Raw genomic sequence first — 14305 nt, 5'->3', positions numbered from 1 at the left:
GGCTAAAGTTTCTCCACTTAGAGATTACACGTTAGAAACAAAACAGAAGAGAGAACATAACAATTTAGAAACAGCTCAGTTCCACTCTACTGGTTTCCCCCTCCCACCACATTTTTTAAGTCAAACAGTATCCTAATCTCTGGGTATTCTTACTGCCTATACTACAATGAAACGGGGGGGAGAGAATCCACCCCCTTCACCACAACTGTGTGCCTTTCTGCCCTGAGTTTTTTCCACATTCAGATGTGACACCTTTAAATGAGATCAACAAAATTTCAAAAATTACCTCTTTCAGTCCTGAAAAAGGAGCAGAGTCCTCGGATGCTTTTAGGAGTAGTAGAGAAGCATCCTTTCAGCTTTTGGAGGTGTCACTGATCTTCTAGGACTTTTGAACGTGGAGCATCTATGCCTCTGGAGAGCCGAAAACGTGCTGGAGATGGAGCTGAATCCCAGTCTTTAGCTCCGAGGTGGCAGCAGCTGCTGCTGCTACAACTCCCAGCACTTCCCCCTTTTCCACTCACTCTCTCTCTCTGTCTCACTCTCACTCTGCCAGGTCTCCAGCAGCACTCTGCATTAACACACACATTCTCCTCGATCTCAGTCCCTGCAGCTCAAAAGCTCACATGACTTCTGTCTAAACACTGACAGGCAGACAAGTTGAAAGGAAAGACAGACAGTAAGTTCTACACTAAATGAATGTATCATCTCTATACACTTTTCCAAGTTGTCTTTCCTTTTTTTTTCCCCCTCCTAGGCAGTTTTAAGGCCTTCAAGCAATGGTACTTGCTCCCTTACTGAATATTCCAAATTTTGTTAACTAGAAGACATTAGAATGAAACCCCTTTGACTTCCCCCATTTCCTTATTAATGAAAAGTTTGCACAGTGTGTCTCATAATATATTATGGGGAGGACAAAATGTAGATTCATGAAACTGGATCCAAATGGTTCCTCATTGGGAGGTTGTGTAGTATTTCATTATATCTATAGCAAGAAGTCAGTTAGGAGGGGTCTAGGGAAAGTTATAGGGAGAAGCTCTGCAGTGAAGCAGAGAGAGTGAGAAAGTAGATTTAGATCTAATATCCTTGTTCTTTTTCTCATAAGTTTCCTTGTACAGTATTAAAAGAATGCAGCTCTTTTGTGATTCTTTGCCATTGTCACACGACACCATAATATTACATTCCACCAGAAACTAACCCCCCCAGGGAAAAGGGGGTACATAACCCAAATCCCTAAAAGTTGAATATCAGATGAAAATATTCAGTCATGCAGGTATTTGGCTCCTAAACATCATTCTGGATACTATTTAATTAATCTGACCCCAGATGGGGGTGGAGAGCTCCACTATGTTTCCCTCTAAATGCCAAATTGATGAGTGAAACAAGATCCTCTGGGCCCACACTTTGCAGCAGAGAGAGGAAACAGACTAGCTGTCTTTGTAAGGATGCACAGTGGGGTAAGTAGAGCTTTCCCCAAGAAGACAGCCGCAGGTGACTCAGTGTAATGTGCTTCTATGCATTTTGGTGGAGTTCAACAGGGTGGGATGTGTTCCTCTTGCTCCTTTTGTAATACAGAGACTTTACTCCATGCTCTGATTTCAGTTGAAGAGTTAAATCTTAGAAAGGGGCTCCAAACCCACAGGCCGATGTGGTTTGAAAACCCAATCACAATGCTTGACGTTTTGCCAAAACCAAACCATGTGTCATAGCATACTTCTCTGTTCTCCAATACGTAGACATAACTGTGGTGTTTTAAATAAATTTGAAACTATCAAAAACAACAGATGCAACATGACAGAAATGTCTCTGAGTGAGTCATACGCATTTTAAAGATGTAGCAATGACCTATGGACTGCCATGAAAAAAGCTGCTCCCCACTGCTTCTCTTCTTCCTCCAGCTGCAGCCCATAGGCCAGTTTTAACATACGGAAGTCAGACCTGGATTAACCAATATGCATTTGCACAGGCACCTCATCTGAGGGAGGCCCCTGACAACCCAGAGGGAAAAAAAATTTGAGTAGCACTGCTCACACTTGGCCTGGCTGTCCCTCCAGGACAGAGGGGCAGCTGTGCTAAACCTGAGTGGTGCGGGGGTTGTGTAAGTGCAGGGCAGGTGATGGGAGTGAGCAGAACTGGGTCACCAGGATCAGGAGGAGCCACCCTGGCCTGGGATGGGAGCAAAGCACTGAGCCAGAGAAGCGCCAGAGAGTGACCAGATGGGTCCTGGGGGCAGCAGCTGAGGAGCTGCAGGTGAGTTGCTAGTGGGCTACGGTGTGAGTGGGGGCAATTGGGAAGCAAGCAGCTGTTGCAGGCAGAGGGGTGAGTTGGGGGTGGGGTAGCAGTGGGGTTGAGGACTGGAATGTTAGGGGCTGTGGCTGGTGGAGCTGAGGTGTTGGGGGCTGCAATGAGTGTGATGTATGTCAGGGTTTCTGGAATGTTGATGGGGGCTGCGGAGAGTTGGTGGGATATATGTGGAGTGGGAGAGGCATTCAGGTTTCTATATGTGGGGTGAGGAGAGGGGAATTCTGGGGTCTGTGTTGGGTGGAGTACGTATGGAACGGGGGCACCTTTGCTGTCTAGTTTATGAAAAGTGGGGGCTCCCCAATTTCAGCAAGTGGACAGGGTGGGGGGGGGTAATAGGTTCCTATATGATACAAAACCCTGAATATCGGGAATGTCCCTATAAAATCAGGAAGTCACTCTAGATTGAAGTATTGGCTAGGGGGGAATTTACTGGCTGTCACTTTTAATCTATAATTTAATTCATTAATTTTCAATTACTTTTAACATTTTATTTGAACTTTTCCACATTACAGATGTTATATATACACATATACATATACACACACACACACACACACACACGAGCCAGAGTGTAGCAACATCTTTAACACTCATTGGCTAACCATTTCATTGTGTGTTTTATAATAAACAATTATTTCATTCGGACAAGTATGAGGCTGAATTCTGATCAATTTATCAGTAAAGTGAGACTTATGATTGTTAAGTTGAAGGTAGGGTGGATGAGGAGGAAGTGGTTTGTTGTTCTCCAGTTACTCTAGCTGGATCAGAAATGTTCTTATGGAGAAAAAAAACTGCTATTTTGGATGTTCCAGACAAATCTAAAATGAAGAGGGTGAATAAATACAGTTAGATTAATTAATAACTGACCCCAAACTTTTTAAAGTGTTCAGGTTTAGATAAGGAATCACCTCTTCCCAACTTCCATTCTCCATCTAAGCTGCAAGTAGTGAGTATGGTTATGGCTTATAAATCTCAAAGAATCTTCAAGTACTAAAAGTGTATGCAAACAGGTATGCTCATCCCCAAGTAGGGTTGCCAATCCTCTTGGGGGGGGGCACCTTGATTATCACTTCAAAAGGTCCCCCCCCCACTCTCCTGCTGGTAATAGCTCACCTTAAGTGATCACTCTGGTTACAGAGTGTATGGTAACTCCCACTGTTTCATGTTCTCTCTGTATATAAATCTCCCCACTGTATTTTCCACTGAATGCATCCGATGAAGTGAGCTGTAGCTCACGAAAGCTTATGCTCAAATAAATTTGTTAGTCTCTAAGGTACCACAAGTACTCCTTTTCTTTTTGCGAATACAGACTAACATGGCTGCTACTCTGAAACCTGTCATTTGGTTTAGCTGAGTTATAAACTGCCAGAAATTACCAGTTCCCTTCTATTGCTTGCATGCCTGAGGAAAATTTTGGCAGCTTGCCAAAACAACTGAACACATATTGTAAAGAGCCAGGTTCATGTCACCCAAACACCACCACTGTGGAAGCAGCCCACACTGCGCTGGGAATGTTGGGAACTACCAAAGAATCAGAAACAGGGAGAGAGCCAGAACTCGCCCTCCCCCAATCAGCATAGAGATAGATACCCTGTTCCATTCCCCTCCCAGCCTCCAGAGGTCATCACAAGGGGCAGGAGATCCTTCAACTCACATGGGTAAAGGGAGAGAAAAAAAAAAAGGTTAGCAGTCCACCCAGCAGCCCATGCCCTTCTCTGGGGACACCATATGAGAGTGAAGATCCCCCTGCTCCCCGGGTGGTAGGGGGGTGGGGAGAGAGAAATCCAAGCCAGGCCATGACCCTGGGCCCAGCAGACAGTGCCAGTAGTTAGTCTTACAGCTTGAGTAATAGTTTGTTCTACAGTAATGAAAATAAAGGGTTCCAGACCTGATGATGATGGGGGTGAGGATACACGGTTGATATATATAGTGGAATTTGTTTTTACTTTTTTCTATTAAAAATAGGAGAATACGTACAAAATAGTATATTAAAAGATTATTATTTAGGTTGCAAATTCAAGCAATCAAAAAGTTTTAAAATGCCAGATTTGGCCCCCCTTGTGCATATGTGCTATGGTATTCTATAATTACATGATCACATTTTTTTCCATCGGACCCCTGCCTCCTGCACTGCACAGATTGGACGCACAAGGTATCAAAATGCATGGTTGCCTGTGCAACATAAATGTGATTGCACAGGTAACCATATATCTGGCACTTCCTGTCAATGCTTGACTTTGTAACCTCACTAACATATAGTTGTCCTGTATGTACTAGGATCTTTAATGAAAACAAGTAGGCAGGGCCTCAGATTCATCATCTCATTAGAAAAAACAAAACGGCATATCCAGAAGCACAGTGCCCTCTAACCACATACTAGGACACTAATTCAGTACTGATTAAGAGTAAAACCTACTGAATCACCAGCATTACTTTCTCTAGCACCTATGTGCCAGGCTACAGCAAAGGACTGATGTCACCATCTCAGAAGATTAGGTGTCTTTTAAGTTCTCCCGTCTAAGTGCTAACCCTATCCATCTTCTGAGAGCTGACTGGATCATGGCAGATAGTGGTCTTTCTGTAGGCTACTTGCTGTCTCTGTCATTTTGCCAGATGCCAGATGATTAGGCTGTGAAGCCCTCCTGAATGAAAAAACCTTCTCATTTTCTGCTAGAGTTTCGATTATCCTTCCCCGAAGATGAAATAGTCTTTTGAGGTTTGTAAGTTAAACTCTGAAGAAAGCTGAAAACTTGAGGTTCAGCCATGAGCTTTGGTGTGGGGACTGTGATAATTTGCAAGGCCTCTTTTTAGTCTTCTGGGAAATAGTAAGTAGTCACACTCCCCCCCCTTATACCTTACCCTCCCCCCCCCCCAAATCTGCTAGCTTGTTCCATTTTAGTCCACCTGATAATTATTTTTCTCTTTGCTACCTGATTGACCAACGGCTACAATAAAAGAGAACCTGAATAATGAGAGACAGTTTAAAGAGCTTTCAAGTGGCTTTGGTTGCTAAGGGAACCAAGTTCTCCTGTCTATATGCATTTAGAAATTATAGCTGTCTGTGCAAAATCTAGCTGTCAGGAATTTATATTTTATCCTGTTACTGGGGGGGGGGAGAGAAAGAATATAAAATAATTATTCCTACATGGTTCATGTACGTGTAGATAGATATATTGTATTGTAAACCCTTAAATTTCATTCTCAGGAGGCTTCATTTTTACCTGCCAATGAAGGATGTTCAAATTCTGTTTTAAAGTAAGTCATTGGTATAGCCATCCATTGCTTCTTCAGGAAAAAAGCTCAACCAAGCATTGGGTCACCTTCCTCTTCTCTTTTCAGAACCCAGAATTCCTCCAACAGAAAGATGTATAGAGGAGGAACCCCCACACAGTGAAACAACCAACTAGGGAGTTTACAAGTACAATGACACAGTACCTGCAAATTATTTTCTGAATGAAGAGTGCTAAAGATGCTGAGTCAATAAAGGAGGGGGAGGATAAAGATTTGGGCACCAAATCTGACTAACCACAACACAAGGATTTAATTCCTAAATCAAATGGACAGAGAGGTCCTTCTCCTCTGTGATAATCTTTTCGAAGTCACAACCAGTAAAACTGTTGGAGATGGTGGTCCATACAATCAATCCAGATTACCTTCAGGCAATTTCCCAGTGGACACTTTCTCACTGTGAGGAGTTTTAGTGTATTTGTCTCATAATATTAACCAGATTCAGGACAATCTCACAGAATCTATGGTAACAATATGAAAGCAGGAGGGAGCAAATGCACCTCCTTCCCTGATTGACTTTCATCCAATTTCTGCAACTAGAGGTTCTAATGCTCCAGAACAGCTGCAGTCAGCCACCTGTGGTTTTGATCCAATATCTTCATGGCTGCTGGAAGCCTACTGAGAATACCTGAATCCTTTATAGGCAGAGATTTTTAGTGCCTTCCTTAAAGAGAGCAACTTCTCAACCTGTGGTCAAGGATACTCAGAAAACCATTTCTTGTCCTTAATGTTATCCTAATTATTGTCTGGTATCTAACCACTCCTTTTTAGGAAGGCCTTTGGGAAGCTAATGTTTGACCAAATCCAATAGCATCTGATATCTTCCAATTCCAGGATATAGACCTGGACAAGATATGGCAATAATGTTAGTGTCAGTGGTTCGGGAGAACAGAGAGAGGTCAGCTGCTAGTGCTGATACTATTTGATCTCTCAGCAGACTTCTGTATTGTAGAACTTGAGATGCTGTAGAAGTCACTGCTGGGCTTCACAGGAACAGACAAAAATCACCTTAAAGTAGTTCTGTTAATTTCTTTTGGAAAGATCCTTGATTTGTGTAGGCTGTCTACTAAAATGACTACTATTCTTCCCAGATGGATTTCAGCTATTGGACTCCAGAAGACTCAGTCTTGTTTCTTTTCTTGTTGAATGTTTAAACAGAAACCCACAAAAAAGATTTTGGGTATTTTAGACTGTGTCATCAGTGTGCTTCTTCGTCTCTTTTTCATCAGGCTTAGATTGTTTACTTGCTTTTCCAATGTCTGACAGAAATAAGGAACAGATAAGATGAAGTGAGTATACCAGATGCTGGGGGAAAAAAGACTACCAAGAAATAGCAATTTTACTCAATCACCATCTGTCTCTTGGTTACATGAAAAATACATTGACTCTGCATAGGCAACTCACAACTCATAGAGCCTCAGCTTCTCCCACTTTCTTGTTCTCTTGTGCCATTGCCTTGCTCTTTATATCTTAATTCTTAACTAATTAATGATATACACACAACAACAAAGTTGTTCACTTGACACAACAAAAAACACGCTTGATTCTAAGAGGGAATGGAATCAAGCAGGATCACCAATACAGAGCCAAGATATTGAGACTTTGATGAAGTGTTGGGATGGGGAGAAATTGTGAGAGAATTACTTTTTTAAAAAAAATCAGTGTTACCAAAACAACAAACCCTACAAGTAGTGCCATCTGTAAAGAACTAAGGTTCAGTGTGACTTTGCAATCACTGGTACGTCAAACATACAACTCAAACTGAATGCCAAGGTTTTATAAAACTGCAGCGACACACAATATGCAAAACAAGTATCGTTTAAGGGAAGGAAAATGTGTAACTGAAACTTTAGCATGCAGGGGAAAACTGCAGTATTTGAGGAATACCACCAAATGAGAAAAAGATGTTAGGGTCTGATAACCACACAGGGGCTTGGTCCTGAAATTGTAATTCTCATTGTCCTCATGCACACAAATACTGTAACAAAGCTACTCCAATTCACCCTCTGAAGTGAAGAATAAAGAAAGTAAAGTAAATTTAATCATTTTAATAGCTATATTCAATACAAACAGCAGAGGGTGTAGGTACTACAACATGGTATCTATCATAGGGATGCTAACCACAAATAAGACTACAATCTGCAAATGAATACTGGTCATTAATTGTGTGCCTAATTATATTTTAAGTACTCCAACAGTAAGTGACAGACAGGCTTATGCTCAAACCTTAATATCTATCTACAAACAATGTGGCCTTGTAATAATGGAGCTGTTTGATTATACATGTGAATTGGCAACATCAGAAGATGAAAAAACATAGAAGGAGATATTTCAACTCTGTATATGAGCCACAGACAAACTGCTGGAGTGTGCAGTGTTACACTGTGAAGTTTGCCTATTAAAGATATATTTGATCCTATTACGGATACTGAAATTAACTGTAATTATGGAAACGAGTCGGAAAAGCATATTACTGTTTTTCAGCATATGTAAATGTGCCAATGTGACAGACATTTGTTTAGGCAAACGATGCAAGAAGAAAATGGGACTATGATCAATTTGTCAATCACTTAAAGAAAAGCTAAAAACGACATTTGTGTATGCTGGAGATGATCACATTAGCAAGCAACTAAATGGATCATGTAAATTACTAAAGCCAAATTATGCCACCATTACTCACTCCGAGTAGTACCTTACTTGATGAGTCGTCTCATTAAATCGAATGGTGCTCATCATGATGTAAGGTACGACTATATAGGGCTGAATTTGGCTGTAAGTTTGTAGTAAGGTTCTGAAAGAGATAATGGGAAACTTCATATTAACAAAACTATAGAAAACTGTATGGGCAACTCAAGCAGAAGAAAATCATGCTACAAAAGTGGAAAGGGTTGCCAAAGTAAAGCAAGCTTCTTCATTATATAATTTGTTTTTTGCATGAAGAAAAAGAAAATAAATGGTTTTCATTATATAAAAATATATACATTGTAGCCAAAAAGGTCAAACCCCATCTAATTTAAAAGCTAACCACTGCATTCCCCACATCCATCTCTACCACATGCTCTCTAAATTCTCCCTCTCACCCCCAGTTCAGCAGAACCTCATCAGTCCAGCTGCCTGTCAGGTAGTCAGTGCCCAAAGGAGGCAATAGGGAATCATGTATCCCTTAGTATTAAACTTTCAAAATAAAAAAAAAACAAACAAACAAGAAATACTATTGGAGAGATGTTCACTGACTGTAAAGTTACTTTTGTAAAATGAGCTAAAATGGCAGTGTTACAGTTTACGACTTTCTCTCCGGGTGCACCTACTCAGGTCTCAGACCTTGAGCCTTTACCTCTCCTGGTAGGAGTCCCATGATTCTCCCACTCTTACACTGGGCCCTGGGCTACATACTGTACCTTGCGTCTCGATCATACTGCCCAAGCAAGTCTGACTGGGTTTAGCACCTGTGGTTCTTGCCTTCAGGAGCTTGTGATCAGTGGTGAATACTGTGACCAGACAGCCTTCTTAAACCAAAGTGTTGTTGAATCTTAACAGTAGGAATAAAGCAAAACTTAAGAGAAAATGAATTGTTTAAAATAACAAAAAGTCTACATTCATACCTATCTTACCTAGACGTTTACCATCCCTTAGGAGAGACCCTAAGCAGGCCTCTCATTCTTAGATATTCTAAACCTCTTGGGTCTCGGTATCAGTCTGTTTCCCTCAACTATGTCTCTTCCCTGCTGAGAGAGGGACCTTTTCACAACTATTTTGGGTCTTTTTTCCTCCTGTGTTCAAAATCTTAGACCTTGCTGTCCAAAATAGTTTGGTGAGCTCCATAAGAGTTTACAGACAGGACATCAAAGCAAAAGGCTCTTGCGTGGTTCCTTATGCATTGCCAGATCAGTGGTTATCTTGAGTCACTGTCCTGTTTCCTGCTTTTTTTCAGCAGCCTGCTATTAAACTAAGCCAACATATCCATATAGTAAACCTCCCAATAACCAGGTCACAGATAGTAGTCTTAAATTACCACAGAGCAGCTCCACTTCTGCCACAGACAGGACGTAAAATTGAAAGATATTAAAGGAGATAAAAATGTTTATACTCATATGGTGCAAACAAGCCAAGGGATAACATGTGATATTCATATAGTACATAGTGTTTTTGATACCATGTAATGTATTTGTTTTGCTTGCATAGGAATCCTGTAGACAGAAGTTCTGCAACTAGGAGAGATTCCACTCAGAGGGACTAAGGCTTGGAATAAATGTTCAGCACTGACATGCACAGTTTCTATAAAGAGCTGCAACACAGCTAACAAGATAGCATTTCTTTCAAGACCTGGCTACACATTCAGTTAAACAGAAGCCTCTATGTAACAGTGCCATCTGATGACTCCAAACAATATTGCACATTACATAAACAAGTTCATTTGGATTCTCCAGTGATAAAGACACAGTGATAAAGATAAAGTGTCAAAAGACACTGTCTTGTATGAACAACAAGGAGTCTGGTGGCACCTTAAAGACTTAACAGATTTATTTGACTCCTTGTTGTTTTTGTGGATACAGACTAACACGGCGACTCCCTGTCTTGTATGACAAACTTTACTACAGTTGGGACTGATAAATTAGCTTGACAGGATTTAATTTCCACAAACCCATGTTGATTTGTATTAACTTATACAATACCCTCCTTAAATTCTTTATTAATAGAGTCCCATATCAGCTACTCCATAATCTTGCCAGTGATGTCAGCACTGGTGAGGCCACATCTGGAGTACTGCGTCCAGTTTTGGGTCCCCCACTACAGATAAACTGTGGACAAATTGGAGAGAGTCCAGCAGAGGGCAGCAAATATGATTAGGGGGCTGGGGCACATGACTTAGGAGGAGAGGCTGAGGGAACTGGGCTTATTTAGTCTGCAGAAGAGAAGAGTGAGGGGGGCTTTTTATAGCAGCCTTCAACTATCTCAGGTGTGAGGGGGGGTCCAAAGAGGATAGAGCTAGGCTGTTCTCAGTGGTGGCAGATGAGAAAACAAGGAGCAATGGTCTCAAGTTTCAGTGCAGGAGGTCTAGTTTGGCTATTAGGAAACACTATTCACTGGGAGGGTGGTGAAGAACTTGAATGGGTTACCTAGGGAGCTGGTGGAATCTCCATCCTTAGAGGGTTTTAAAGCCCGGCTTGACAAAGCCCTGACTGGGATGATTTAGTTAGGTTTGGTCCTGCTTTGAGCAGGGGGTTGGACTAGATGACCTCCTGAGGTCTCTTCCAACCCTAATCTTCTATGATTCTATGAAAACTATTTATTTGCAGATGTGATATACCAAACAGACAATTATTTGAGAAGGCAATAAAATTCTAATAGTAGTTTATTCCCTGAAGATTAATGTTATTTATTAAAAATATAGTGAAACTTTCTGATGCTTTACAGGCACAGATAAAGATCAGGTTCCTTCCTCAAAGGGCTTAGTGTCTCAGGCTAGATTGTTGACGGACTCAGTAAACCGTGAGAAAACTTAACAGTTTCAATTTAAGAGATGATACTAACAAGCTATTTATTTAGGTGCTTAATCGTGGATTTGGGTGTCTTCTGTTAGGCATCCAAATGTGAAAATTTTGGCTGCGTTTTTTAAATAGCATTTACTGTAAATTTTGCTAAATGTTAAAGTTCTGTTCAATTATGTAAATTCATATGGCAGTTTTAGAATAATTAGAGTCTCAGTTTTAAGCTTATCAAGATGTGTCCAGCTTCAAAACCTATTTGGATTAAATTTGCTCTGCTGAGCTATCAGCCAGCAATAAATCCCGACACAATTATGGTACTTTTAAGTACTATGTTTATTATTTATGATGTTAAATAAAAATGTAACAGGGCAGGAGTCATAATAGAGACAGTCTCTGCCCTGAGATAACTAGAGCCAGACTGGTGAATCTGGCCATGCTGATGAATCTAAGACCCTCTATTGGGTTAAAAACAACAGCAAAATATTTCTTGAGCAACGTAAAATCTTTGACCTATCTAAATGGAAAGGAGCTTCCTTCAGCCTACTTATCTAATTCTCATTACACTTCTGGTACCCAGTATTGCCAGCCCCAAACATTCAAAAATCAAAAGTCAGGCTCACCAAAAATCACGAGACTGGCTTTAAAATAATGAGATGATGTAAAAATAATAGATTTGGTGTTCTTTTTATTTGCTTTCTGCTTTTTCAGGCTTTAGTGTCCACAGGGATCACATTTTGAAGCTAGGGCTAGAAAGTTTCTTTTTCTGTCAGAATGATGGCTAAAATCATTTCATATCCACTTGATTCCAGGAGCAGGGACTGTAAGGAAAACAATAATTATCATGAGACTCATGACAAAATCATGAGAGTTGGCAACACAGGGTACCAGTTCTAATCTTCAAAGCCCTCAGTGACCTACAAACTAGTCATTTCAGAAGCTGCAACTACTTCCACACCCAGCATATTAACAGAAATTTGTTGGGAGATTGTGACGGATGATCCTCAAGGTAAATTCTGGGTGCCAGAGAGCATAAATATCTTCATTTTAGAACCTTATCTGTGGAATTCCCTGTACTACCAGATATCACAGTGGTCCCCAAACTGTGGGGTGCATCCCCCAGAGGGGGCTTGGAGGAAGGTTTGGAGGGGCAGGGAGGGAGCGCCACCCAGCCCCGCTCCATCCCCAGTTCTGCTCCAGCCCTGACACTGCCCCCAGCCTTGGCTGGGACTCCACTCCCAGCCATAGCTCCAGACCCATCCCCAACTGTGGCCCCAGCATCAGCCCCCTTACCCCGTCCACATTCTCCCTCCTCCCCACCCCCACCCCCACCACCCCAAGGAGCCGTGGCCCTGCTCCGGCCCTGGCTCCCCGGGAGAGGCGCAGACAGGAGTAAAGGCGGGTGATCCTGAAATGTTTGGGGACCACTGAGATATCAGAATGCGTCTTTGTCTTATCAGTGTTAGGGAACAATGCAAGTCATCTTGTTACATAAGCCTTGCCTCAATAATGGCGACTACAGAATGGCCTGAAAATTGCAAGACAACACCAAGAATAATCCCCTTTAAGAATACAAAGTAGAATGAGGGAGAAGTAGAGAGTCTGATCCTTTTCCAAACAAGTGATACTACTCTACATTTGGTATGTTACCTGAATAATACAGTGGTGAATGTGCTGCAAATAGATCAAATCAGATAGCAGCCCCTGCTCAGACCACTTTGTCTTCAATAAGAGCTGGAACGAGCCCTAAGATTGCATTATTTGTTCTCCTAAAGAGCCACTTTGCTGAGTTTCTGAAAGTGCCATGGAAAAAAAGGCTTATAAGTACTTGTCATCACCATTAGATTTTTCATCTCAAGTCGCAGTAGCAACAAAAATAACTACGGTTGCCACTAGTTTCCGTCCTTGCTTCAGAGGCTACCTCAGTTCCATAAACATTGGAAGTGTTTCATTCGTATAAGCAAGTTCTGTTTAGGTTAAGGTTCTTTTTCACAAATGTTGCCATGGAAGCTTGTCAGTAACTGTATGCTCTGACAAGTCATTTTTCTGTATAATTGCTAACCAGCACTATGGTTCAAAAAGCAGACTTTGTTGCCTATAGCACTTTGGCCGTGTGATTAATATGAAAGCTTGTTAGCTTAATCCTTCATTAAGCATGATTTAACTGGCATAAGCATTATTCCGGTCTGCTTTGTCTTTTTTTTTTTTTACCTTTCATTTAAAGCACAAGTCTTCCTGAAACACCTATTACCCCTTTAATTCCTATTCCGTAGCTATCAATTTATGACCAAGGACTTGTGTGGTATGCCAATCAACTGTAGGTATTTCATAGCTTAAAGAGGAAATTATTCAGAAATGCAATCAATATTTAGCAACTAACTTTCCTAAGTCCAATTACTTTAATGAGCTTTTTCTAAACCAAGCCACTACTACAAATTTAGGTACAATATAACTGTTACTGCTAAGTGACAGTGCTAAAGATAATTTCTTTTGAAATAGGATGAAATGTATCAATCAGATGTTTTTTGAAGAGGTGCACATCATTTAATTAGCCAGATATATCAATTTAGACGAGTCTTATTTTTCATGTTTCACCTGCAGGTATAGGCACTGGAGAATCTTTTATGAGATGTTACCATATCCAGGTTAGGAACAACTCTCCTTAGACTAAGATTCATAACAAATAACTAACATTAAAGGAAGAGCCAGCCTTATCATTTTGATCAAAACTAGTAAAATGCATAAGCAACTTATACACACTATAGGGGAAGCAAGAGGATTCTCTGGGATACATGCCAAACTCAACTGACTCAAACTTAACTGACTCATGTTACACACAGCGTGCGCTACAGTGGAGATATCTCCCCCACTTCTTAGCTTCTGCTGCAGAAATAGAGCCCAACTGCTTGTCCTGGGGCCTGTGCATCATTGCCAACATTTAAATGAGTTTTGCAAAGGAAAATTGTCCAAACAAACTGGGAGTGGGAAGAAGGAAGAAGCTAGATTCCTGATCACTAGAACTTTTTTTCTTTTTGTGCTTTCTGATTAATTTTGGCACGTAGATAGTGCTTTACAAACTGCTTAAATCACCACAACACTCCTGTAAGATGGGGGTACCAAGGCAGAAAAGTTAAGTCTTAACGAAAGCTACGGAAGAAGTCTATTGCCAGAGTCAGAATTAGAATGTAGGATTCCCTTTCTTTCAGACGCATGTCTAATATGCTTTGCCT

The 14305-nt window shown here is 41.1% G+C and overlaps 1 protein-coding gene and 1 long non-coding RNA gene across 4 annotated transcripts in view; both read right to left on the bottom strand.

Annotated features, from left to right (window-relative positions):
• OPRK1 (opioid receptor kappa 1) overlaps window positions 1-918 on the bottom strand; it is a 45336-nt gene extending 44418 nt beyond the window's left edge. For both annotated transcript variants that reach the window (XM_074944384.1, XM_074944383.1), the window contains exon 1: window positions 287-918. The gene's annotated coding sequence lies outside the window, so the exon portion shown is untranslated. The remainder of the gene's footprint in view (window positions 1-286) is intronic.
• Window positions 919-6800: 5882 nt separating this feature from the next.
• Window positions 6801-14305, bottom strand: part of LOC141981420 (uncharacterized) — an 81250-nt gene continuing 73745 nt past the window's right edge. The window contains exons 1-3 of one of the 2 annotated variants that reach the window (XR_012637771.1): window positions 8988-9192; window positions 8270-8380; window positions 6801-6848 (exon numbers count right to left, since the gene is read on the bottom strand). This is a non-coding gene — a long non-coding RNA (uncharacterized LOC141981420). Of the gene's footprint in view, window positions 6849-8269; window positions 8381-8987; window positions 9193-14305 lie in introns of those variants that run through there. The other variant, XR_012637770.1, reaches the window with a different exon arrangement.

This window comes from Natator depressus, chromosome 2 (genome assembly GCF_965152275.1).
Source record: "Natator depressus isolate rNatDep1 chromosome 2, rNatDep2.hap1, whole genome shotgun sequence".
Taxonomy (NCBI): Eukaryota; Metazoa; Chordata; order Testudines; family Cheloniidae; genus Natator; species Natator depressus.
This window is presented reverse-complemented; position numbering and strand designations above follow the sequence as displayed.